The sequence below is a fragment of the Thermobia domestica genome, chromosome 5 (genome assembly GCF_964235325.1).
Source record: "Thermobia domestica chromosome 5, izTheDome1.hap1.1, whole genome shotgun sequence".
NCBI classification, from domain to species: Eukaryota; Metazoa; Arthropoda; class Insecta; order Zygentoma; family Lepismatidae; genus Thermobia; species Thermobia domestica.
Window position 1 is genome coordinate 221,369,496 of NC_137458.1, and position 26,017 is coordinate 221,395,512.

Sequence of the window (26,017 nt, forward strand, 5' to 3'; positions counted from 1 at the left end):
TTCAGGTCAGGAACTATCTTTGCAAGAACTCTTGCTAACAGCCATGAGAAATATAGAAAAGGCTTGGAATGTAAGGAAGAAATATATGATAGAAGGAAGGAGAAATGAATGTTTTAATTTTGGAGAGCAAGTTTTAGTTCGGACGCATAATAAGTTTTCTCTACAAGATAAAGTTTCAAAATCATTAAGTGATACATGGAATGGCCCATTTTTGTAAAGAAATTCCTGACTCCTAGTACTGTTTTGCTTGGTGATCAGAATGATAGCACAAATTCAATGAGACGAAGTCACGTTTCGGAAGTAATAATTTAACGAACTCCCAGAAATTAATGTTAAACTTCTTCGGAAATGGTGAGAATAATATCATTTTTGGGAGTCAAAAAATTACGTATTTTGTGTATGATTTCGAAGATAACTAATTATAAGTATATTGAGTTTATATTTTAAATTTTAGAAATATTTGATCTTATGGCCAAAAAGCAAGGAAAAATCTTTAAATTTCTCTAAAATAAAAATTTGGATTTGTAAATTTGTAATTGCGTATATTTGTATTGTTAATGTTTAGTGTAATTATTTACTAAATTATTGGATTAAATTAAATTATAAAACTGAAAGAATTAATTGGACTATTATTATAAAACTTTATAGTTATTAATTTTTGGGAAGTATTTATACTTACCTTGAAATAATATAAATTATTATATTTTACTTTGTTCATATACAGTAAGATGACTTCTTATATTTCTAGTAATATCGCCTCAACTCTTTTGTTTCAAAAAAATCTGGAATATAAATTTTTCTAAAGGAATGGAGATTGTACCGATCCAATTTTCCTGGAGTTCCAGTTGGAGTGGAAAACTCTGGATTCGGTCAAGAATATGAGGTAAAATTTAGATAAAAATCTTTCATTAATAAAATTAACGACTATTGTATGTTTGTTAAATATTCAACCTTATTCGAACCATTTTTCAACTATTTCTCAATCACGTTGTATTATTTTTTTAATTGTTCTGAGAAAAAAGAAAAAATTGTAATAGTCTGAATAGAAACAGTTAAAGATAGATGTTTGTACGAACCAATATTTGCAGGGTTTTAAGTTAAACTTGTGCTAGATGAGATAAATCGTCATAACTTCGCAAAATAAGGGGCGTGGTTTTGTCGCTTCCTACTTATCGTTTGTGATAGCCCACGTCGCTTAGCTGACTTTTCGTGTATCCACCTAACCGTCAAGGTGTTCTGCTGCCTTTCCTAGTTTGGTGTGTGTCTTAGTGTAGGAAGTTGTTCTTTCGTTCTGTGCGTACTAGTTGCTTTGTGTGTGGTCTAAGTGGTACCTATGGAGCAACACAGAAATCAGTTTTTTTTTGAAATATTATATATTATTTAATGTCTGAGTTAGTGCTTGTGAATTCTTGTTGATTCTAATAAGGAATAGTTTTTTTTTTTTTTTTTAGAATTATGATATTTTGCTTATTTTGTGGTTTATAATTTGTATGTGATCTGTGAGTGGTCGATGAAGGGACTTCCAGTGAACACATTTGTTTTATAATTATTGATTTTTTTAGTTCTACAATTCAGTTTGAATTGCGATATAATACTTTAAAGAATTGGATTTCAGATATAGTAAACATATTAAAGTTTAGTGAATTTTTTTGTGTGAAGAAAGTGGTGAAATACACAATGGATGATGGCAACCCTGATTGATTATAGAGTTATTTGTTGAATACAGGATTTCCCAGAAATTTTTCCACTTTCCAACTTATTAAAATGACTAAAGATTAATTGTAGATAAAACTGAAATGTGATTTCAGTGTGTAACCCGATTGAGAAAGTTATTGAGGTGAGTGAAACCAATCTTAGTATATATTTGTTATGGTTTCGTTTGAATGTGCTTTTGGTAAGGGTTGTGAAATTGAAATCCACCTTTTGTGTTATTCCAATGTATGCAAAATTCATACTTCGTTCCATTTTAGTGAAAGCTAATTTTTTTTAACTATCGTGGAATTTTTCGCTTTTTCCGAGTAAAATATGAAATCCCGCATTTTGGTCCAATATTTTTCTTGTATATTACTTTCCTTTAGTATATTTTTTTGGATATATGGTTTGGAAAGTACTCGATATTTTTGCGGATTTTTCTAAATATGACGTGATATTATTAAATTTTCTTATCTGGCATAAATTTGAAGTTTATCTAAAGTTTATTATGAATTGATTCTGAGTTAATCACCTTTCTTGATATTACTAAATGAAAAGGAATTATCTTTAGAAAAATTTGTCTTTAATTATATTTAGCTTCTATTAAAATTCAATTGTCTGGTTTAGTTGATATATTTGGAGGAAATACTTGCTGAAGAAAGCAAATTCTTTGAAGTTTGTATATTAAATATTTAAATTTTTTTCAATACAATAATTTCAATATAGATTTTATAATTTTTTATTTTTAGTGAATTGAGACCTTAAGAATAAAAAATTTTTGCTTATATATATTTTTGCTTTACGTTAAGTTCGTCGTATTATTGTTACTACAGTCTGTAAGGAAATGTGTATAAGTGTTATGCTAACGTCATAGTACATATACACTACCATAGTTTTGTTGAATAAAATATTGTTAAAAATTTATATTTGGTATTTGACTTATCAAGTTTTTTTTTGTTTCCAGTGTTATTTATGACCAAAGAAATACTGGGACGAGCTCTTTTTGACAGTGGCAGATTAGCTTTTCGACAAGCTTCTTCTTCTAGGTGAAGCATCTTCCTGAACGGAATTATTATTTTTGTTAATTTTATATTATTATTTTAGTTTTTGTTCTGATTTTGGGAGGTGGTGAAACTGGGCGGAAAGGGGCGTTACAATCCGTGACATAAATAGCGCCATTCCAGATGTAGTATATATCCAAGATCGGACACATGGGCATGAGGTTTAGAGGGGAGAACCAATGAAGATTTCCAAACCGTATCTTTGGCATGAGTTTCAATACATTGGGAGTGAAAACTTGAAATGTACAGATACTGGTGTCACAAGCGGACCTACCAGGTATATGATTTCTGGGGAGTTGTTGCATTATTCCCTGATCACTAGCTAAAATCTGGGTATAGGCAGTTTTTTTTTGAGAAATAGAAAATTTTTTGAGGGGCCAAAATTCAATATGAGGACAAACTGTACTAAAATGTCTAACACCATCTCTAAAATACGTAAAATTTACAGTTAAGTAGTGATATCTGGGGCAGGCGTTTCTGGACTGCCATGGCCTACATTATGTGTATATGAATGCGGCGCTGAGTCCTCATAAGGTTCTTTTCAAACGTATAGAATATAGAAGGTACAGAACAATAAAACATAAACAGAAAAAATCTGTCATTATAACTCAGAGATAGAAAATAATTACAAACAAAAGATGAAGAACAGTTTTTTAAGCAATCAGATTTGAAAAGAAAAATATTTTTATAAAGCCACTTATGCAGGGCTAAAGTAAGTGAGGATCATTCACCTGAAGTGCCAGTATTCATCTCTTCGAACAAGAAAACTATGAATTCCACACCAATATCTTTTGCATCCTATTATATTTTGCATTCCAATATCTTTTACATGTCATCTATTCCCCTCCTTGAGATGGTTTCAGTGTCTTACACCCCACAATAACTCGCTTAGATGGTAATTTACACATATACTAAATACGTTTGACTTTCCTCCAGGAGTGCTTGTACTCTATATTCTCTGAGACAAACGCTTTATATATATATATATATATATATATATATATATATATATATATATATATATATATATATATACCAGTAACAATGAATTTTTATTACCGCCCGACTGACGTTTTTGTGCAAACATTCAGCATAATATGACGTAGGGAAATGAATTACAGAAAGGTAGTAGGATTTAATATCAACATTGAAACGTCGCAAGTTAAAGAACATCAAGTAATAAAAAAATATCATATTTGAATATAATTTCATCTTAAAGTAGCTGCAACCACATTTACTTAAAAACTGAGCTTTTCGAGTGCATAGTAAGAGCGTGGATAGAAGAAAAATCAATAAGAATGGTCGGGATTCGAACATATGACAAAACAAGTAGGAATCCCTTACATTAAATATTCAACACAAATACTAAACATTAAACAAAATAATCGAAAATGGATCAATACCTCCATAGACGATGTTATTTTGCATGATGTACCGTTGTCCCGACTTACCTAGTAGCTTTTCGTTTGCTGTTATTTAGAAACGCAAAAATAAATGCCGATTTTCTAAATGTCTGCAAATCGAAAGCAAATAAATGAATAGTAATAATGGTATCACACGCAAAATAATACTGTCTATGGAGGTCTTGTTCCACTTTTCAATTATCTTCAATCTATTTGAAGATATCACATAAATACTCTAAAATTAGCGGTATTTTAGTTTCGCAGTCATAGATACTCTGATGAGGGTAATCATGAGAATATTTATCTTTGAGGTACGAAACCTCCTAACGTTATGTGTAACATGAATGAGATTACTCAAATGTGAATAATTTTTCTTCAGAGTTTAATCAAAGATATAAGGTAAGTTTTTCTTCTTGGAGAACACTGTGAGGACACATGTAATTTCTCGGTAATTTACAGTTCCCCTTTGCCCCACAAGTGAGAGATGATCCCAAAAATGTTATATTTCAACTCTAGTAACCGAGCCATTGGCATATTATAGTGGAAATGAACTTTTAGCACGTCATTTGCTGATGATTGCTTAGAACATTTAAATAGTATGCTAAATATCCTGATCTTCAATTCAGTGATTTTTTCGGTGGTGGGAGGGAGTTCAAGGCTCAGTGTATGCGCCTCTACCAATAACTTTGGGTGAACTTCAGTACCGTTTTATATCTGCATTTAGGACCATTGATAGGGATATGCTAACGTGGTGTGGGAGGAACTAGAATACAGCATAGGCAAGAGTCGCGTGATGAAAGGAAGCTAAATCGAACGTTTACAACATTATTGTATGTCTGAAACTTCACATTTTTTGAATGTGTTACACATTTTCTGCATGTTACTTTAATTTCACAGTGATGAGGCCTCTTAAATGGAATTCACTTGTCACTAAACAACAGAAGATCAACAAATATATCGTTCTTCATAGCGTGCTGAATGCAAATACAAAATTCATTTATTTGGGAATGTCGTCCGGTTGTAACGTTTGTAATGTTTGTATGTGGTAATGTTTCGTTCGCAATTGGACAAGCAAAATCTTCCATACATCTGATTGTGGAATATCAAGCTCTTGACTGACGCGCCATATTTCCTTATGCGAGACTATGTCTTCGGAAACAATATATGTTCTGCACTTTTATGTTTAAACAGATAGCCAATATTCTTTAACTGCCGATACCATCTCAGAATTCATTGGTGAGCTCTCTGTCCAGTTGCAAAATGTCTACGGAATGCACGCTGAACACTAACACTAGATATACATCACTTCTCATATTCCAAACCACAGAAAGTTTATAATAGAGAAATTAAACCTTCAAAAAATCTCTATCGTTTTATCACTAATAAAAACGTATTGTTTAACAGCTACATATTTCATTTTACAACCAGATAAATTATTTCTGACGAGCATAAATTAAGTACACGAAGTTCACATTCTTCTAATAGGCGAAACAACAAATACATTCGGAACTGTACTAACTCGTGAAATGTGTGTAAATACAAACATATTTCCTTGTCGGAAAATGTTAGGGGATTTGTGATAGTAATTTATGTGAACCTATCTCACTTTGGATAATCTCGTTTGAATACACAAAAGAAAATAAATATTCTTGCAGAAAGTTTCTCTTTTAGGACTTTTGGTAACTTTTGTTACCATAGTGTATTATCTTTTTCACCGCTTATTTAGATTCTATAACAGGTATTTAAGTCGGTTTCTTTAATGGCCTAGTAAAGGATGGACCAAAGAGCACCTCAGTCGCGTCTTGGAACTAGATGGTCAACTTGGCGGTGCCAAATGGGGGCGAAAGGGCAAGACATTTTTTTCGTAAAGCAATTTCATTTTTTTTTCACGCCTATAGTTTCCAAGATATCAGATTGAAACATATACAAACTGTGTGGACTTCGGGAATTTTTGAAATTTTTCTGATCCCTATGTTAAACCGGGCCTGGCCCAAGGGATGCAAATGTTCCGAGAGGGTAATTTTGTTAGAAAGTGTTCCGGTTTCTCACGATTTTTCCGGTTCAGTTGTATGACACGACCATGCGAATAGTACCGTTGGAAATGGTACATTATACTTAAAAGAAAGTGCAGTTTCAGCCATGACTCTACACTGTTAAAAATACTTTCTTAAATCTCAGAAACCATTTCTTATCTGTGCACCGAAATTATTTTTCCTTAGAAACAAGATCTTGAAACTATACTGATACCACAATTCTTTGTTCTTGCTGAATTGATTACAAACAGAACAGATTTCTTCACTAGTATCTTTCAAGTTAGCTACGTCAAATTCATTATCATCTTCGTCAGTTGAAGATTCCTGTCACTTATAGTCTACGTTATCGCATTCTTCTTCTTCTTCACATGAGTAAAAACTGCTGTTCTTGTTTCTTATTGCACGCCCAGTTCTTAGAGTCTTTACGATCGTCGAGTTCAACTTTGTTTTGTCCGTTGGTCTCTTTGGGCTTGAATGTGGACTTTCTTAGGTTCAACCCGCTGTTTATTCTTTACCTTATTTCATCTTTTTTCTGAAGTTTTTCCTTAGTTGGTGTAGAAGGTAGAACCTTACTGTGCTGTTTTTCATTTCCCCCTGAGATTTATTTTTCACCTGACGTGTGGTCGGAATAGGAGAAGCTGTAGTAAATGAAACTGGTACTTGTGAAGCAAAGTCGGAGTTTTTGGTATCTGCCTGCAAGTTGCGGGAATAGCCACTGCATCCAGGAGTGGACTTCTTGATGATCTGGGTGTGAAGTTTCAGAAGCACATAAGTTGGATATATCTAACATTTGACGGAGAACGGATTCTTCTCAATGAAGGCCTACGGCTTAGGGAAGAAGAATGTCAAGGATGTGTAAAGGTCCGGTCCTTATAGAAGGTACGATTATGGAATTCGCCTGGGGCACTGAGGAATACTACGAAAAACCTGATAGGATGCACTGCCGTCGCAAGGCAGGGCTCCTTTAGCAATGCCGATTGCAAAACATGAATGCGCTTGTGTGCTACCATTGAAGAATTTCTTTAACTGTATATAGGCTTATGTAAATTTATGTTACCACAATAAAGAACAAAAGCAATTCACAAAGCAATTTCTTGTAACGCTATTTCATCTGCTTACTTCAGTGAAAGTTTCTCACCTAACCTCAAACAATTTAAACTAGCTCTTACAATATATATTCCAGAGTGCAACATTTTTAATATGCGCTATAGTGTAATTCATTTTTGGTCAACTGACGCTGTATTCAGAACTTCTTTTGTACAAATGTGTGGAAAATATCATTTTGGACGAGAGAAAAACAATAGTAAACAGTTTCGCGCAATACCAAACAGTTGCCGAACACTGTTCCGTATTGCCACACACAGCCGCCATGATTTTTTTTTATTATGACATCAAATATAATCAAGCCCAAAGCAAGGAATTAGCTTATTGCATTCACAACAAAGCGTACTTTCATTTTTAGTACAATACAAAAGCAGAAAATACATGTCAGTGACTTACCTGCAAGTTTAGACCAACCGAATATCACAACATGAATACGCAAACCAACATTTGTTCCGATCACTCCAATTCCTTGCCTCGAAATGGCGGCTTGGGGCGCGGGGAGGGATTCACGTTGCATCCGAATGGGCCAGTACTTGTAGCTGCCATTTTATATTTACAAGATTCGTTTGCAAAGTAGGAGTACTGCATTCGCCACTTGTTCGCCATTGGCCTATTCTCCCCTACATTTTAAAATTATTTTTCTTATGTTTATATATAAAAATGGCTCACCTTCAAACATTAAAAAATTTCCGCGGATCTCTCTTTTCAAGATAGGAGACTGAAATATTGCACACGTATTACGTACATAACACGTATTTTCTGAGAGAGAAAGAGATCCCTGCGTGAACCGAAGCCCGGCACAGAAGGGCACAAAAATTGCGAAAGATTTTTAATTCCAAAAAATCTCCAAGTTTTTTTTCGATTTTCCGTTTTTGGTGGATAATATGGACAAGCAAGGAGTACCGTAGGAAGGTATGCACTATCCTGAGAGAAATTAGGTATAAATCATGATACTATGATGAATAATAAGGAAGAAATAGCTGTTTGTGAGGAAGTCTAAAATGTTTCTCAAAGAGTAGAAATCCTAAAAGGAACAACTTGATAGAAATGCAACATTTTTGTTTCGTACTGATGATATATTCCGATATCATAATAAATTAACTAACGCACATTTTTGGATTCAATTGACCTAGAAGTGTGCGTTGTTCATTTACTAGGGTCCTTGATTATGGATACATATTCTAATGTAGGACGGGAATATTCATTACAGAGAAGTTTAAGCAGATTAATGTTCTTGATATCATTTTGCAGTCTCATTTAAAATAACAAATCAGTAAAATTAACGTTTAGTCATATTCAGATTATTATAAAACGAATAGCTTGAAATTATTGACGCTAATAGAATCGGTTAATTCTTTGCAGCTGTAACCTATTTAAAAATTCCTCACGTTTAAAGTTACGTTTTCCTTGTATAAGATGTCGTACGGCACTTATAAGTGTGTAAAACTATTTTTTTATTTGATACCAATTGGAAAGTGCATTTCAGCATTTTATATCATTGAATCTGGTACCTATCTAAGGAGTATAAGCACCTTTTAAACAAAGCCCTTTGAGAAAATCAAGTATTCAACCCACTTTAACATTCTTCCTGTTTATTGGATATGATCTGTATCATGGGCATAATATTTGACACTTAGGTGTTTGGATGTGCATTAGACTGCCCATCTCACTTGCGTTATTACTTTAGTAGAAGCCTCCAAAAGTTGGGTGTTTTCGATACTGAAGCTCAATAGTTCGTAATATTGACTAATCAATGAGGTATTGTAAGTTTTCCTCTAAGATCTAGATGAGAAATATGTAATAATCTGTCGTAGTTGTATTTGTAATAAATAGAACTTCATTGTGGCTTAGCAACAAACAATATTCAAGATCAATGACTCGTTCCGTGTATCTGAATTGAGGTAATTGATTCTGGAAATTTGTTTTGACATGTGCTAAACTTTTAAACTCCAAGTTTCGACGAAGACATTTGACATATTAAGAAGCAGATAACAGTAGACAATTAAATTATCTTGAACTACATAGCGCGTGTTAATATAAATATAGTGTAAAAAATGGAAAAAGGTCAAATGTTTTTTTAAGGAAGAGACTTGATAGAAAGAAACATAGAATGCAGAAAGAGCAGCTTAATGTAATTCGTTAATTGTGTATTTAAACAGACTTAAAAGGAGATTAGAATTTATTTATTTGAGGTTTATGTCCCTTTCAACAGCGACGCCTGCCTTAGAGATTGAATGCAATTCGAACGACGTAACATAGGTATTGCCGAGCATTAAACTGGGTCCTTCCGCGACAAAGGTGCGTTCGCTATCCATATATCCAGGAGAGAGATGTTGAAATAGATTTGAGTATATCAACGTGACGAGGCCACAGGGGGGCAAGGGAGGCGAGCGCCCCCTTGTAGCTACTTCTGCCCCCTGACTGCCTCCAGACTCCTCAATCATTAAACATTCTACATGTATTATTTTATATCAGTATCATAACCAATCTCATTGTCAAATTGTATGGTACACTTTCCATACATCTACTATGTGGCAGATTCGTCCTCAAGCTTTCTTCTTTGAGCGTCTGGGTATGCACGCATTTTCCTGGTTTCTAATTTAGCGCCTTTTGAGGTAAATTTTAGTTATACTTCTTTCTTATGATTTTTAATTATTGTGCCTAGCGAACAATAGTAGATTGTTCGACTTGTTTTCTTCTCATTGGATCAACTTCGATTGGAAACAAAAGAAAGGTAAAACCAGTTATGTAACTTGTTTGTATTTATCCAGGTTTGAAGTTTTCAGTTTCATATTTTATTTTATTTAAATGTTCTATACTTCTTTTTTTTCTGAAACCTTATTTTCGGCTTTCAATATTCAGAGGATGTGCTTATTAAAGCTTAGTTTGCAACTACCTGGGCTTAATTTTTTTTAAGGTGATAAAAAGAGTTGTGTTTTCCCTTCTTGCAAATGTTAAAAAATTTATGGAACTAAATTGATTCCCAGAAAACGTATTGTCAGAGTGCTGATCTTGAGTTAGTAATTGGTTTATACTAGTGCTTCCTTAGATATTTTTCTTAAAGTTCTGACGTGACGTCTACCATACTGACTAGGAACTGCTGAAAAATTCGTAGCCCAACCCAGAAGGACTGCACGGGAAATGGTGAAGTTTTACTTCTTCTACACTTCCCCCGAGAGTCAATATTCTACCTTCTAGTGTGCTCCAGTTTTTGCAGAAAAGTTTAAAATTTTGAACATTTCCTCGCACCACTGTTCTTAGCACTACCCCAGTAAGATCTTTCAACTGTTATTTAAGTTTAGGAAATAATTACACGTAATAGTTAGACGGAGCTAAATCTGCAGAAAAAGAATGATGATCTAGACATTGAAATCCTAGATTATGCAAGGTCAGTTGTGTTCGGAGGGGCTTGATGAAGAGGTGTATTCTCCTGAAGGAACAGAATTCCTTCATTTTCATTTTCCGCGGCGTTACGCCGAACTTTGAATTTTCTTTCAGTTTTGTAAGTGGTGTAGAAATTCTGGATTAAATATCTGACAGTTGTGGAGGTAGTCTATGAGTACTACTCCAGACTTATCGCAGAAGAATCTTGCACACAGTTTCTCAACCTACTTCTGTGTCTTGAACTTCTTAAGGCGATGGAGAAATGAGTGCTGCTACTCCATTGACTGTTGTTTCGTTTCAGGATCATAGTGGTAAAACCATATTTCGTCCATGGTTACTATTTGTGAGCAAAATTGATCAGCATTATTGTCAAATTGGAAGAAGACTTCTGTTAATGCCGTCACTATTATATTCTCCTGACAGATATTTTGGGAAACCATTCTGTCGAGAACTTGAGCATACACAAGCCATTCTGAGTTATGCTACTGGCGGGTTCCAAAGAAATGCCCAGAATATCTGACACAAGTTTTACTGAGAAGTAAAAACTGAGAAAGCGGGGTGCAGGCAGACCTCAGACTATAATAAGTATATTGTGAGTTTACTATACACTTTAAAAATATATAAATAGTAGCTTAAACTATTTTTGTCACACAAAAACTGGGGTGGCCGAGGCCCTCCGGCCCCGGGCTATATCCACCACTGGCTGAAATGCTGCAATTTCCAGAAAAATGTTACAAATTGCATCCACGATTTCGGGAAGATTCATTGCTTTCAATCATCCTGGATGTAAAGCATAATTTGTTGAGAAATCGCCACGTTTATACTAAGCCACTAACTTCTTCACCAATATAACGAAGGAGAGTTCCGTGGTGATTCACTGATTTTCAAATTAATTTACTTCGGTGACTTTCCTTGGTAGAACAAAGATGTTATAAGAGATAGGATCTGGATGTTCGCGAAATTATCTGTTCGGGCGCACATAATCACTTCAGATTCCTGACAAACAATTAGAATTTCATTATCAATATGAAAATTTTTGTATTTGTACATACAGAGACATGTTTTTCTAAACTACGGTGTCATTTTTCTACCTAGTACCTACACTCCTTCTGGATTGGACTACTGCATTTTCAGCAGCTGTTCGTAAATTTCTCTCTCTCTCTCTCTCTCTCTCTCTCTCTCTCTCTCTCTCTATATATATATATATATATATATATATATATATATATATATATATATATATATACAGAGAGAGAGAGAGAGAGAGATACGTAGCATATAGTACTAGACGAATGTGTTACTCGTAGTATACGCGAAAGTAATTCAATTGATGTTTAGGCTTCAAAAGTTTCATTGAAAATATTTCATGTGCAGATGTTATTTATTTGTTAGTTACAAATTTTACTTGGAATAACTTTAATTTATAATCGTATAGGTCTAATATAAAAACAGCAACGAAATACACAATGTAATATCAAATAAGTCAAACGTAATAAATATGTCACTTTTGATATGGCAAATACCCGCCTCCCCGGAAATGTATCTGCCCCTCCTTTGCTGCCCTAAGAACTTAAAGCTGGCGTCGTCACTTGTATATCCTATCAAGAAAAACAATCTAAAGTAAATAACTAGAAATCAGTTATGTTTATTCTCTGTAAACCTGTAGGCTATTACCTAAATTACCTTAAAATACTTCTACAATAATGCATAGAGATAGTGCCTTACATACTGTGTATAAATCCATAATACGTGAATTCACACATATATAAGATATTTTCGACATAAGTAATCTATAAACTATAGTTAAATAAGAAGTAAATTCTATTTTGAGAATCATCTAGAGAGTGAGCATGAAGTAATTAGGTAGTAACTATTGTTCAAGTGTTAAGAATTAGTTAGATTTTTCTTTTCTATTTTCAGCAACGTGAGACCAAAATTTTGTTACTAATATATAGAAATTTTAGATTTTGTCAAAAATATAATTTCGTAAATGTAATTTCCAGTGTCATTTCTTACGTACTTAATTATATTGGTCTATGAAAAATGGAAACTTGAAAGTAAACTTACCCTCTCAAGCAATTTGCTGATGTGATAATATGAGATACATTAATAAAACTCCCAAGACACGAAGGATAGTTTATTTTACTTCTCCGTATAAGCACCAAAAACGGATAATTCCTAGCTCTCTCGAATGTGTCGCCGTGCCTCTTTGTAAGTTCCGGGGGAAATTGGAAGAAAGTTCCTGTAACTGTACAGTTCAGTACATAAATAATTAAAAAATCAAAAAATATTAAATCAATAGCATTATTAGGTGAGTATTATGTACATTTAAATTCTGAACAGTAATCGCGAATTATAAATTCCGTATTCAAAAGAAGATTTGCTTATGGAATAGAATATCATATGATAGTGCTCTCGGGTTGAAGTAAAAGACCACGCAAGATAATTTGAATAATTAAATACGTTTCATCATCTGAAACATTGTTTGTTCAACTTAACTGAATAATAATCTGAATTTAACCAAGATATATATTAATTGAGTATCTAGAATATATTTCAATATGCTAAAACTTGTAAGTAAACAAGGTAGGTCATTCAGTACGTTGATAATCTCTTCAAGGTTTTGAAACGGCCACTCCAGCGGATGGTTGTCTAAGGAATACAAAACTTCTGTACGAAGATGCAATGGGTGAAGAGTATTTCAAATTAATATCGAATAACGATCTTATGTATGGTATTAACAATATGTAGTTTTCTATTGCCTTGATGCAAGAAACACCCTTACAAGTTACAGTCATCAGTTCTATGGTTAAATAGTCAAACAATTTTTGTTCTGAATGTTCAGAGTACATAGCTGCATTAATTGCATGTTCAGTTAGCGTCTGTTAATGATGCATGATTTTCCATTCCCAGTTGTCTAATTAATGCCGGACATAACCATGTCTTAATCGAGTAGTAGAATAGGTTGTTTGGAAATACTAAGTTCTGGCAGCTAATAAGGACTTTACTATGTGGTATTACAGGGAACTATTTTCTTATACGGAAAGATTCACTGTCTGTAGAGTTTGAAAATCAGTTGTACATCTAACATAACACGATAAACTTTCATTATTATGATTTTCTGAATAAACATGTAACTAAGAAATTTTAGAAATAAATTTAGAAATAGTTTCAGAAATATATTTTGTGTAGTTACCCAGCTATTTTGTGTTTTTGATTAAGCTTCTTCCAGGCAAGTACGTATAGGTCATATATTTATAGTTTCGATTGGCTACTGTTTAAGCGCTTATGGTACTCGATAAATATTTTGAAACATTTATAGTTACAAACGTACTTACCATGAGGATACTTTCGTAAGTGATTATTCTGTAGAGATTTTCGAGAAGAAATACTAGGTTCTGGTCTTCTTAAATTGTAGTTGAAATCTTTTGTATTGTACTTGAAAAAGAAGAAAATGAGTTTAAATTACCTAAGTGAATTATTACTAAATATGGTTCTTAAATGAATTAAGTGGAAATCATCGGCACAACAGTGCTGAGACTAAATTTATCTAAGCTAAATTGTACTATTATCATACTGTTAACCTGGAACAAGATGCATAAATTAAAAGAAATATTAATATTCTCATATCATACACGGAATTTTATGTATTGAGAATTAAGGAATATTGCCTTATCAGCAAAAAAAAACAAAAAAAAACGTGGAGTTAAACTATGATTTTTTCATTCTTCTTTATACAGTACAGTATATTAATATTTTCGGCTTCGCAATTTGAATCGAAACTGAATTATAATCCTTTCAGCGAAATATATTGCTATAAATATTTAAAAAGTAGCAAAGTCTCTCATTGCTTGTTACTGTCGACAATATTTTCATTTCTTCAATTTGTACCTTTCATATAGAATTCAGCTTAACTTGGAAGAAGCAGACAAAATTTGAGTGCTTTTCATAAGTATTTTAGGGAATCACTAGTTTCTCTTTCATTGTAGACCACATTTCAAAAAAAAAGATGAGATACGTGTTTAATTATGTTAAATTTAAAATACAAATACAAGATGTCTCTAATGTACGATTTTCCAAAATATCACAACTTAATTATGGACTAATAACAGGTATAACGTGTACATGTTCCAAGTTAAAGAAAAAGAAAAATAAATGCAAGAAATTATTGACCTAAAATAATAAAAAGAAAAGAAAATGGAAAATAATGTAAAATCTAAGGACATTCAAATTACATTGTAATGGTCGTTTAAATGAAATTCAAAAAATATTACTTTTTTTACTTTTTAAGATTGTGAAAGTAGCTTCTCCTGCTGAGTTCTTTCGACGTAAGGTGTGGTGTAAACAACTGCTCTGAAGGTTGAGGTGTACGCGTAATTACATGGTTGTCGGTTGTGCTGAACTGGCCTTGGTGAGTGGGCGGAGTCTTCACTCTCTATCAGGCTTCGTTCAGCGAGCGAGCGATGACTCAGCCATTACTTTCAGATAAACGTAGCAGTGATGCTGCTCTTAGCTGGATTTTGTGCTCGTAGTGACTCGTCTTCTGTGGAATTTAAATATAGCTGGAGTTTTAAGTTAAAGAGTTTAAATTACTAAACATATGATGTCAGCTTGGGAATGACCTCGAGCCTAATTCGTTTATCTTTAATATGTTTAAATCGGATTTATTAGTTAACAAGGTTAATTCGTGACTTAGTAGTTAAAAGAAGAGAAAAATGCTGTCACTCAAAGTTCTTACTAAATTAGTCTGATTAAAAAAAAGGAATAGGGGTTTAGTAGTAAGTATCCGTTTAATATATTAGTTAAGAATATTAAAATTAACTGGGTATGTTAAATTTTTTAGGTGACTTATGCCTAATTGGGGTACTCTCGGAAGGGAGCCCAGAACTTTTGATCAAACTAATGGCAGTTTGTAAGATCGGTTAAAGAAGATAGTTAAATCGCTTTGTCGTTTAAATAACTATAGCAGGCAGCCTGTTTGACCATTATTAATTTAACGTAAAACAGTGGTAATTTTGTTGAGAATTGATAAAGTTATTGCCAGGAAAGTTGTCTCAATACCCGGTCTAATAGTTGAAATATTTTTAAATATTTAATGCAGGATATAAAACTTGTAATATCAAGAATTACGTGATTGCGTTAAAGGGTTAGAATTAATATTTAAGGTTTCTAATATTCTTACGCAGTAATTTCGGTTATTAAATTCTGGAAGTTTTATAGGATTTATAAATGGAGAGCGTTGAACAGTACTTAGGATACCTTGCTTAAAGTTTCGAATGTTTTATCCCAAGTAATTTGCCTGTCTTCAGAAAGTGCTTGAAATTAAATTGTGAAAATTTACAATTAACATTTTACGTTGAGAAGAATTGGGATTCACTCATTTCTGTATGCGAATTAGTAGTTAGTTAAGAAGTCAATTTCCAATCCATGGTGACGTGAAGTCTCAGGATGAAAGTGTAAGGATTTTATAATACTAATATTTGAATCTGGTGAACATTAGAGTATTATATAATAATGCTTGTGGTTGAGTAGAATAGAGGTCGATTAAGTAGTGGTAGAATTTCATCTCACCTATTACTCAATTGGAATTAATAGTATTCGTAAAATTAAAAGTGGTAGAATGCCATTTGGTTTAAATAAGTAAAAAAGAATAATAAATAAGCAAGATAAAATAAATTCGATTAAAGTTAAATTTCCAATCTTCTCATTTCCGGATGTTTAGAATTACTGAGGCCGGAGGAATAAAAATTAGAATTGAAATTACTATACCTTATTCCTTCTAGAGCAGTCTGTATTGTTTCTCAAGGAGCTATTATATTTAAAAGAGTTGTTGAGATTAAGTTTTCTTAAATCCAGAGTTTTCTTAAATTCGACTATTTTACATTTTTTAAATAATCTGTGCTCATTACTTTAAATTGTTAAATTCAAGATATATATTTAGTTAAATCTGAAGGAATTTAGTTTGAACGTTTTGTGTGTAGAAGTCAGAATAATTATTAAAAGTCGAATTGAAAATTAGATTTTATGTCTACATGAATCATTCGATCAGCATTAGAAAAAATGAAATGAAATCTTTGAGTTTTACGTCCCACGGTTATGCCGGTTAGGCTAAAGGAGACGGTGATGATGAGTAATGGATGTAATGGTGGAATTGAGGAAAGTGGGAGGAAACGGGAGAACTCCGAGAAAACCCACGTCCACCACAAAGTTCACTCTGTGGGGCTCGATCATCATTAGATTGAAGCTAGTAATGTTAATTGGAAGAGCTGGAAAAGTTTATTTTTGTGGCGGTTTACATGTGCAGCTAAGAGAGACTGCTTCAGCTGAAGTCACTCGCACTTTAAATAATCCAACCAAAGAAAAATCTTCTTTTTGCTTGATTGCAAATTATGGTTGTAGTAAAGTATGATATCGATAATTGTGACAAATAGTTTATCAGACAGTAATCACTCGCTTGATATTTTTGTTAAAAGAATAAATATTGGACGGGGAGTTTAGAAAGTTAGATGTTGGTTGAAATTAGTATAATTGTTTTTTTAGAATTTAGTAAATTTAAATTTTTCTCAAGTAACGAATTTAAAAAAAAATATATTGTTTTAGTTCCCTAACGTTAGATGTTATTAGAGAGAAAAATACAATAATTTCATATTTAGATTCGGAATTACAGTATAAATTAAGAATGACATTGTTTGTGGTTTACATTTAAAATTCACGTTCAGGTCAACTTAATTCAAAATTGAATTTCCGGAGTTGTAATTAAAGCTAATTCAAGGTAATTTTGATGATGATTTGGGTATTACAATAGGGAAATAGTTAATGCTTGGACATTACACAGAACGGCTGTAAAATTTTGAGTAGTAAGTTTGAATTTGACTGAAATCCTGAAATTGAAGACTTAGATTTGAGTTGTGGAAACCGTAATGAATGTTTTTTGAGTCTGGGTGTACGAGCTTGAGAGAGCGTTAGTGTGTTCTTTAAAAAATAATATTCGCGTACAAATTCAGATTTCATAATGTTTAATCGTAATAAGATAAAATTGGATTATTTAAAGGTTGCTGTTGAGTGACGCAATCCAGCTAATGCTATCTAACATCTAAAGATTGCATTGTGTTTAATAAAGAATTTTCATAAACCTTTTTGGAAAATTATTATTTGTAATTTATGTGTATTTATTAATTGTTTTATATGAATTATAAGAATTTGGATGTGTAGTGGGTTATTTACTTTTGAGAGTAGATCATACAGTAGTGGTTCTGGTGTAGATTCCTTTATTTTGCCACATATTTCAATGACATTTATTTTCTATAATTCCTATATTTATTTGTTATATTTGCTTTTTGTGATCAACATGTCATACTCAGATTTATCGGAAGGTAAGACCCATATGAGTATAGAATATATTCGTGAATATTCGGTGGTTGAAATAGAAGATATTAATGATCCACGTTTACGTCAACTAGATGACGATGAAGTGATAGCAAGAATTGATGCTTATAGAGTAGAATCATCATCAAGTTCTAGTAGCAGTGCATTAAATTCTTTAGATTTTGGAAGTTGCAATTTTGGAAATTGGATGCAATTTTGGAAAAATTAAAACAATTCGTCACAGTAGGCCTGAAGATAGCAAATATTTAGTTTGACCTAACTTTGTAGAAAAACGTAAGCATAAACAAAATAAAATTGAACCTAGAGATGTTCAAGATATATCGTTTGCTTTATCTGATTCCAAAATTAACGATACAGAATTAAAATCTAGAGTAGAATTGAATGAGCCTAGTAGAGTGGTAGTGTTGCTAAGGCAGGAAATACGATGCCAGGTTCTTTTGTTTGTGATAAGGTAAAACTTGAGAAAACCGAAGCTAGTAATCTGGAACAGTGTAATAGCTCGAGGGATTTTTTGAATCGAATGTCAGATTTGAATCCCATGGGGTCAGTTAATCCTTAATTAGAAGTTTGGTCAGGAAATTGTAATGAAACTGAAACGTTGTAAACAAAAAGGTAAAAAACGAAACTTGTCTTTGTTTGGCATGTAATAAAGAAGGTTTTCAAAACATTGGAGGTAGCCCCTTAACATATTATAATCTTTTAGGTGATCAAAGCGAAATTGATTCTGGGATTGAAAATAATTTGAAGCAAAAATATGACATTAAAAGTAAATATGGAAATTTAGATGATGTGGAAACTAAGACAACATGTTTAAATTGTAATGAAGTAAATGATCATTATCAAAATAATGTAAGAGTTTGAAACTCTTCTGAATCAATGACTATGTATATAGATAAGTACATCTTCAATCAAATATGTAAAATTGTTGATAAAAGACTTGCTCGTTTCAAAATCTCTGATGGCTCAAATGGTCTTCAGGTTTTCGAACTTTTATTGACGATTAATGATTTCAGTTTTCATTATAATTTTCCGTTGACAATACTACTATATGTTGTTTCAGTTAAAACTACTGGTTGCTTATATATAGAAATTATGCATGGTATTGGAAGTCAACTTCCTTGGATTCAATTAAGACATTGTCTGGTATTCAAGTTTATTTCTATGATATTACGTAGTCATTTGGTTAACACCAGAGTTTAGAAGATAATGCAAGCAAATGAAGTCATATTGGATTATACTGATAGAGTGTTTAATGGTGCTAAGGTTTTAGAAGTAGGACATTCTGAAACAGAAATTATTCAAATTTTATGTCATGGTATGAACCCGGAGTATAAATTCAAGTGTTTTGGATACATGATGCGGAAATAAATTGAAGAAATGAGACATTTGGTTGATAATTTCGATCGTTATAAGCCATCTAAAAAGGAATTAGCTTAGCTTAGTGTTATTAAAAATAAAAATGCTGTTATTAACTTTTGCTGCTATTAACTTTCAACTCACTATGTCCAGAAGTAATAAGGTTACATATAAGGGTAGATCTCAAAATTATTCCAGCAATTGTAATAATATTAATGCTGTTAAGCATGAGGGAAAGAATAATACGTATTTTATCAATTATGGTAAGAATTTTGAAAGGGAAAATACAGTTGGAAAAAATACTTTTCTGAAAGGGAAAATAGAGAATTAAAGTATATGAATAATACATTTGATAAACATAATAACCGTAACGAAAAGCGTAATGGTAATGGTGAAAAAATTTTCGATCTTCGAAGGATCCGGTCAGTGGTTCAATGGTGGTCGGACTCTTAAAAATAATTCCAGTGACTCGAATACCTCAGAAGCTTTTATATTGGGTGATATTGGACGTAACTTAGTTGCTTTTTGTGTCGACAGTGGAGCTAGTTTGTGTTTGATATCTTCCGAACTAGTTAATAAAGTGGGAAACTGTATAATTAAGCGAAAGGAAATTGAACCAGTTAAATTTAATTTTATGATGGGTCAAAGTGTATCCGAACCTATGGAAGTTACTCTGCCGTTAGGAATGGGAGGTCTTTGAAATTGATCTGGTGGTGGTTAGTGGTTTGTCATGTGACCTTATTTTGGGCACGCCATTTTTACAACGTTCGAAAGCTGTTTTAGATATTGGTAATCCAAGTTAAAAAAAAAGAAAAGGAAATGCAAGAAATTATGGACTTAAAATAATAAAAAGAAAAGGAAATGGAAAATAATGTAAAATCTAAGGACATTGAAATTACATTGTAAAGTCGTTTAAATGAAATTCAAAAAATATTATTCTTTTTTTTTTCTACTTTTTAAGATTTTTAAACAAGCTTCTCCTGCTGAGTTCTTTCGAAGTAAGATGTGATGTAAGCAACTTCTCTGGAGGTTATGAGATTTACGCGTAATGACGTGGTTGTCGGTTGTGCTGAACTGGCCTTGGTGAGTGGGCGGAGTCTTTACTCTCTATTAGGCTTCGTTCAAGCGAGCAAGCGACGACTGAGTCATTACTGTCGGATAAACGTAGCAGTGAGGCTGCTCTCAGGTGGATCTTGTGCTCGTAGAGACTCGTGTTCTGTGGAATGTAAATGGAGCTGGAGGTTTAAGTTAAAAAGTTTAAATTGCTAATCATTATAATGTCAGTTTGGGAGTGAATTGGAGCCTAATTCGTGTATCTTTAATATGTTCAAATCGGATGGATTAGTTTACAAGGTTACTTCGTGACTTAGTAGTTGAAAGGAGAGAAAAATAGCTGTCACTCAAAGTTCTTACTAAATTAGTCTGATATTTTTTAAAGGAATAGGGGTTTAGTAGTAAGTATCCGTCTAATATATTAGTTTAGAATATTAAAATTAGCTGGGTATGTTAAACTTTAGGTGACTTGTGACTAATTGGGGTTCTCTCGGAAGGGAGCCCAGAACTTTTGGTCAAACTAATGACTAACTAACTAACTAACTGTATGACCTATGGAACCCGGAGGTTCAATGCCGCGTTCACAAAAGCTCTCAACTGACTTCTATTCTTAGCTAACTGCATCCAGTTTCTACTTTGTGTTCCAATCTCTGCGAGATCCATCTTAATATTGTCCTCCCATCTGCGCCTAGGTCTTCCTAATGGTCGTTGTCCGATTGGTCTTCCAGTCAAGACTTTGAAAGCGTTTCTACTTTCTTCCATTCTAGCTACATGACCCGCCCACCTAAGCCTCCTAGACTTGACGACCCTAACAATGTTGGGTAAACCGTATAAATTATGTAGTTCCTCGTCATGAAGTTTCCGCCATTCCCCATTCCCGTTCCTCTTGGGTCCGAATATTCGTCTCAAGATCTTGTTCTCAAATACTTTCAGTCTATGTTCTTTCGTCAGAGTAAGTGACGATGTTTCGCAGCAATACAAAACAACAGGCATGATTATCGTTTTGTGTATTTTAACCTTCAAATTCCTCGACAGAATTCGCGACGACAAGAGATTTTGAACCAAATAGTAACACGAATTCCCTCGTCTCTCCCTCCCTTGGTCGACATTTAATTTCTTCGTGCATATGATTTTGCTCTGTTAATATTGATCCTAGATATTTGAAACTATCCACTTTATCAAAGTAATCAAACTAATGACAGTTGGTAAAATCGGTTAAAGCAGGTAGTTAAATCGATTTGCCGTTTAAATAACTATAGTAGGCAGTCCGTTTGACTATCATTAATTTAAAGTAAAATAGTGTAATTTTGTTGAGAATTGATAAAGTTATTGCGAGGAACATTGTCTTAATATCCGGTCTAATAATTGAAATATTTTTAAATATTTAATGCAGGATATAAAACTTTGAATATCAAGAATTAAGTGATTGCGTTAAAGGGTTAGAATTAATATTTAAGGTTTCTAATATTCTTACGCAGTAATTTCCGTTATTAAAATCTGGAAGTTTGAAAGAATTTATAAATGGAAAGCATTGAACAGTACTTAGGATACCTTGCTTAAAGTTTCGAATGTTTTATCCCAAGTAATTTGCCTGTCTTCAGAAAGTGCTTGAAATTAAATTGTGAAAATTTACAATTAATATTCCACTTTGAGGAGAATTGGGATTGACTGTTTTTTGTATGGCAATTAGTAGTTAGTTAGTAAGTCATTTTCCAATCCATGGCGGTGAAGTGAAGTCTCAGGACGAAAGTCTAAGGATTTTATTATAATTAATATTTGAATCTGGTGAGTATTAGAAATGAAATGAAATCTTTAAGTTTTACGTCCGGCGCATATGCCGGTTAGGCCAACGTAGACGGTTATGATGAATAATGAATGATATGGTGGAATAAAGACAGTGAAAGGAAAAGGGAGAAGCCCGAGGAAACCTACGGACACGGTATTTGTCCACCACAAAGTTAACTTGGCGGGGACTGGGATTGAACCCGGATCCCCAAGCACCAAAGGTGAACGTTCTACCACTGAAGTACCGCGGCCCTGGTGAGTATTAGAGTATTATATGTTACTGTTTATGGTTGAGTAGAGTAGAGGTCGATTAACTAGTGGTAGAAATTCATCTCACGTATTGCCCAATTGGAATTAATAGTATTCGTAAAATTAAAAGTGATAAAATGCCGTTTGGTTTAAATAAGTAAAAAAGAAAAATAAATTAATAAGATAAGATAAATTGGATTAAAGTTCCGGATTTCTCATTTCCGGATGTTTAGAATTACTGAGGCCGGAAGAATAAAAATTAGAATTGAAATGACTATACCTTATTCCTTCTAGAGCAGTCTGTATTGTTCGTCAAGGAGCTATTACATTTAAAGAGTTGTTGAGATTAAATTTGCTTAAATCCAGAGTTACGACTATTTTAAATTTTTTAAATAATCTGTGCTCATTACCTTAAATTATTAAATTCAAGAGATATATTTAGTTAAATCTAAAGGAATTTAGTTTGAACATTTTGCATATAGAAGTCAGAATAATTATTAAAAGTCTTGAATTGAAAATTAGATTTTATTTCTACCTGAATAATTCAATCAGCATTTGAATGAAGCTAGTAATTTTAATTGGGAGAGGTGGAAAATTATATTTTTGGGGGGTTTACAGGTACTGCTTCGGCTGAAGTCACTCCCACTTTAAATAATTCAGCCAAAGAAAAATCTTTTTTTTTTTTTTTTTTTTTTGCTTGATTGCGAATTATGGTTGCAGTAAAGTGTGATATCGATAATTGTGACAGAGGACAACTCTAGTTACTCCTTACCAACCTAGGACCTTCCCTTCTACGACATATATAAAAACAAATACTGGAAAACATGTTTCTTAACTGTAAGTAATAAACCCAAATATGAAACACACACTCTCTAACCTTAATAACTTCTGACTTATGCATTTCTTTTTTAATACACTAAATCGTTTAACTTTTTCTTCTCATCCCCTTTTCTTGGTCAAATATAAACTTAATGTTTTAACGTATTTTATTATTTTAAATACACTATTAACATACTAAACTCTATGTCTCAACTTTAGAAGATTCTGATATCGCCTTTGTATTAAAACAGTTGTAATCCCCATCCTTTTTATTCTTATTCTTTTTTTTCATACAGATCAAATATTTAAAAAAGCTGAAACATGTCTAACTATTTCAAATATAAAGATTGTATATCTAATGAAACATTTCTTACCTTGAGATATCTACAAATATGAATCCACAAATGAGATATCCTATATTTTCCCGTTGCTTCTTTAATTTCGAAAGATACACTGTGCAATTTGAATTTTCTGTCTTAAGAGGTTTAGACCTGGCATTAATCAGTTAGTCACTCACCCACTTACTCAAAATAGTTTAATTCACCCACTTTTAATAGCGTATTTCTAACATTTTGTTTCAAGAGTTGAAGGCTTGATCCCAAGCCACATGAGTTCATTTACATCATTGAGAGAGGGAGGGAGAGATTGAAATATTGGGTCAGAGAGGGCCGATTTCTATATATAAGTTCAGAATTGGAGAAAAATGATTGGGCAGTCCGTATTATGACAAAAATTGTGATTTTATGAAACAAAGGAAAAAAGTTCCTAAACAAGGCAGTTCTTGCTTTAAGATGGAGAAATTTTCTTAAAGCATTAGATGATTGCGGAGGCAGGGAGAGATCTTAAGATCTGTAAAATTAATTTAACAAAAAAAAAAAAAATTGCTAACACAAATCATTTAGATAACGAACATTGTCTTCATCCATTTAGCCATGGAGAACTCTATGCCGTTAATCACCTATTCTTCATCTAGCTATGTATAAAATAATAGAAAGCTATATTCCAAAAGTGGCCTCGATGATTGCGCCGTTCAGATGGGACGTAAGCTTCTTGTAGCTTAGTTACAGGGTATACAATGAACTTACCGTTGTTTAGGAAGACATTTTAAGGCAGTAACATTTGTTACTATTGTGTTAGTTAAGTTATATTTCATAGAACCATCGGATAAAATAGTACCAAATATTATCATCATTGTCAATTAGATGAATGGTTTGTGTAAGTGACTCCTACGTGGATGGTCCTAGTTTCTAATACCACACGTTCTTATTGATTTTTCCTTTCAGCTACGCTCATACTTTGCATTCCAGAAGTCCAATTTTGAGTCATATGTTGTTGCAGCAACTGTAAATCGAAACTCTTTTCAAATATATTTGTTTTTACGTGCTTTTCTTTAACTTGCGATGTTCAACATAGATATTAAATCTTAGGTATACCTCCGTAATTAAACTCATTTCCCTACGTATTCCCGGTCGGACCTCATTTGGTTCGGATCCCACGTTAATCGGTAAATCCACGTCTCATATAGTCTCGCTGCTGCTGAACGAGAGTTAAAACCATATCAACTCATTTCCCTCCGTCATATCAAGATGAATGTTTGTTCAACGACAGCACAAATAAAAAAAATTCCATTGTTGCTGTATGCGTATAAATTTTTTTGATTCAGAAATAAGAGTACACTGGTCCATATGATGCATCTTGGGTTACTGGAGGAATTTCAAACTAATGCTCACTTAGGCCTTGCTCTCGTCAAAGGAAAAGTGAGATACAGTTATAATAGAGTAGGGGTCTCTACGAAATACTACTTGCAATTAGATCTAGCAGTGTGAGATTAAAGCTTAAGCTAATTCATTCTAAGCTGAAATTTTACTCAATATTTTTCCTCTTTACTGTTCAGAAAATTAAAGTTGTTAATAAAAAAGATGATAAATCTTTTGAGAACATTTTACAGTCTATAGCTCTTACAACCTATCTTTCATCTAAGCGTACAGTAGTGCGCAGTTTAGAAATTAAAGGAAAAGTGTGAAATTATAAACTTGCGAAGTGAAATTACGAAACATAAATGTGCCCTCTTTTAACATGGACCTCTCTTACCGTTTTCTCGTTAGTTACGCCCCCTTCAGTGTTCATGAAGCAGTTTCCCCTTTTTAGGAGTATTTACTTACGGAGTAAGAGGTTTTGCCTGCTGTAGGAATTGAGCTGTATTTGATTGAACTGTCTGAGAAAGGATACCATATTATTAGACACAAATTATCTTTCTCGGACCTCCAATGTAAAAGAAAAAAAATCATTGTAAATATTTTCGTTTTCGAACAGAAAAAGATATAACATATTGAAGATACGCGTAATGGTGTCATTTGTATGCAAAATTAAAACTTACAATTAGTCATGTGCAAGTTATGACTTATTAACTGAGGTATTAGTGAAAGGGGTTTCCTACGCTTGTGGTCTTAGGTTAGAATCTCGTCAATTCTCGTTTTTTTAGCTGCACTGAGCTTGTGCATTCCAGATCTTCAAACATTAATCTGAATGTAATAGAAGCTAGTGAATTACATGTAAGTGACATTTTTGTCTAATATGAGACCTTATTACACCTTTGTCATTAGCTTACAATATTCAACTTTGATATCAATTCTTCCAACCTTAATTTACCTCATTTCTCGTCGTATTTTGTTACAAAATTCATGACTATTCA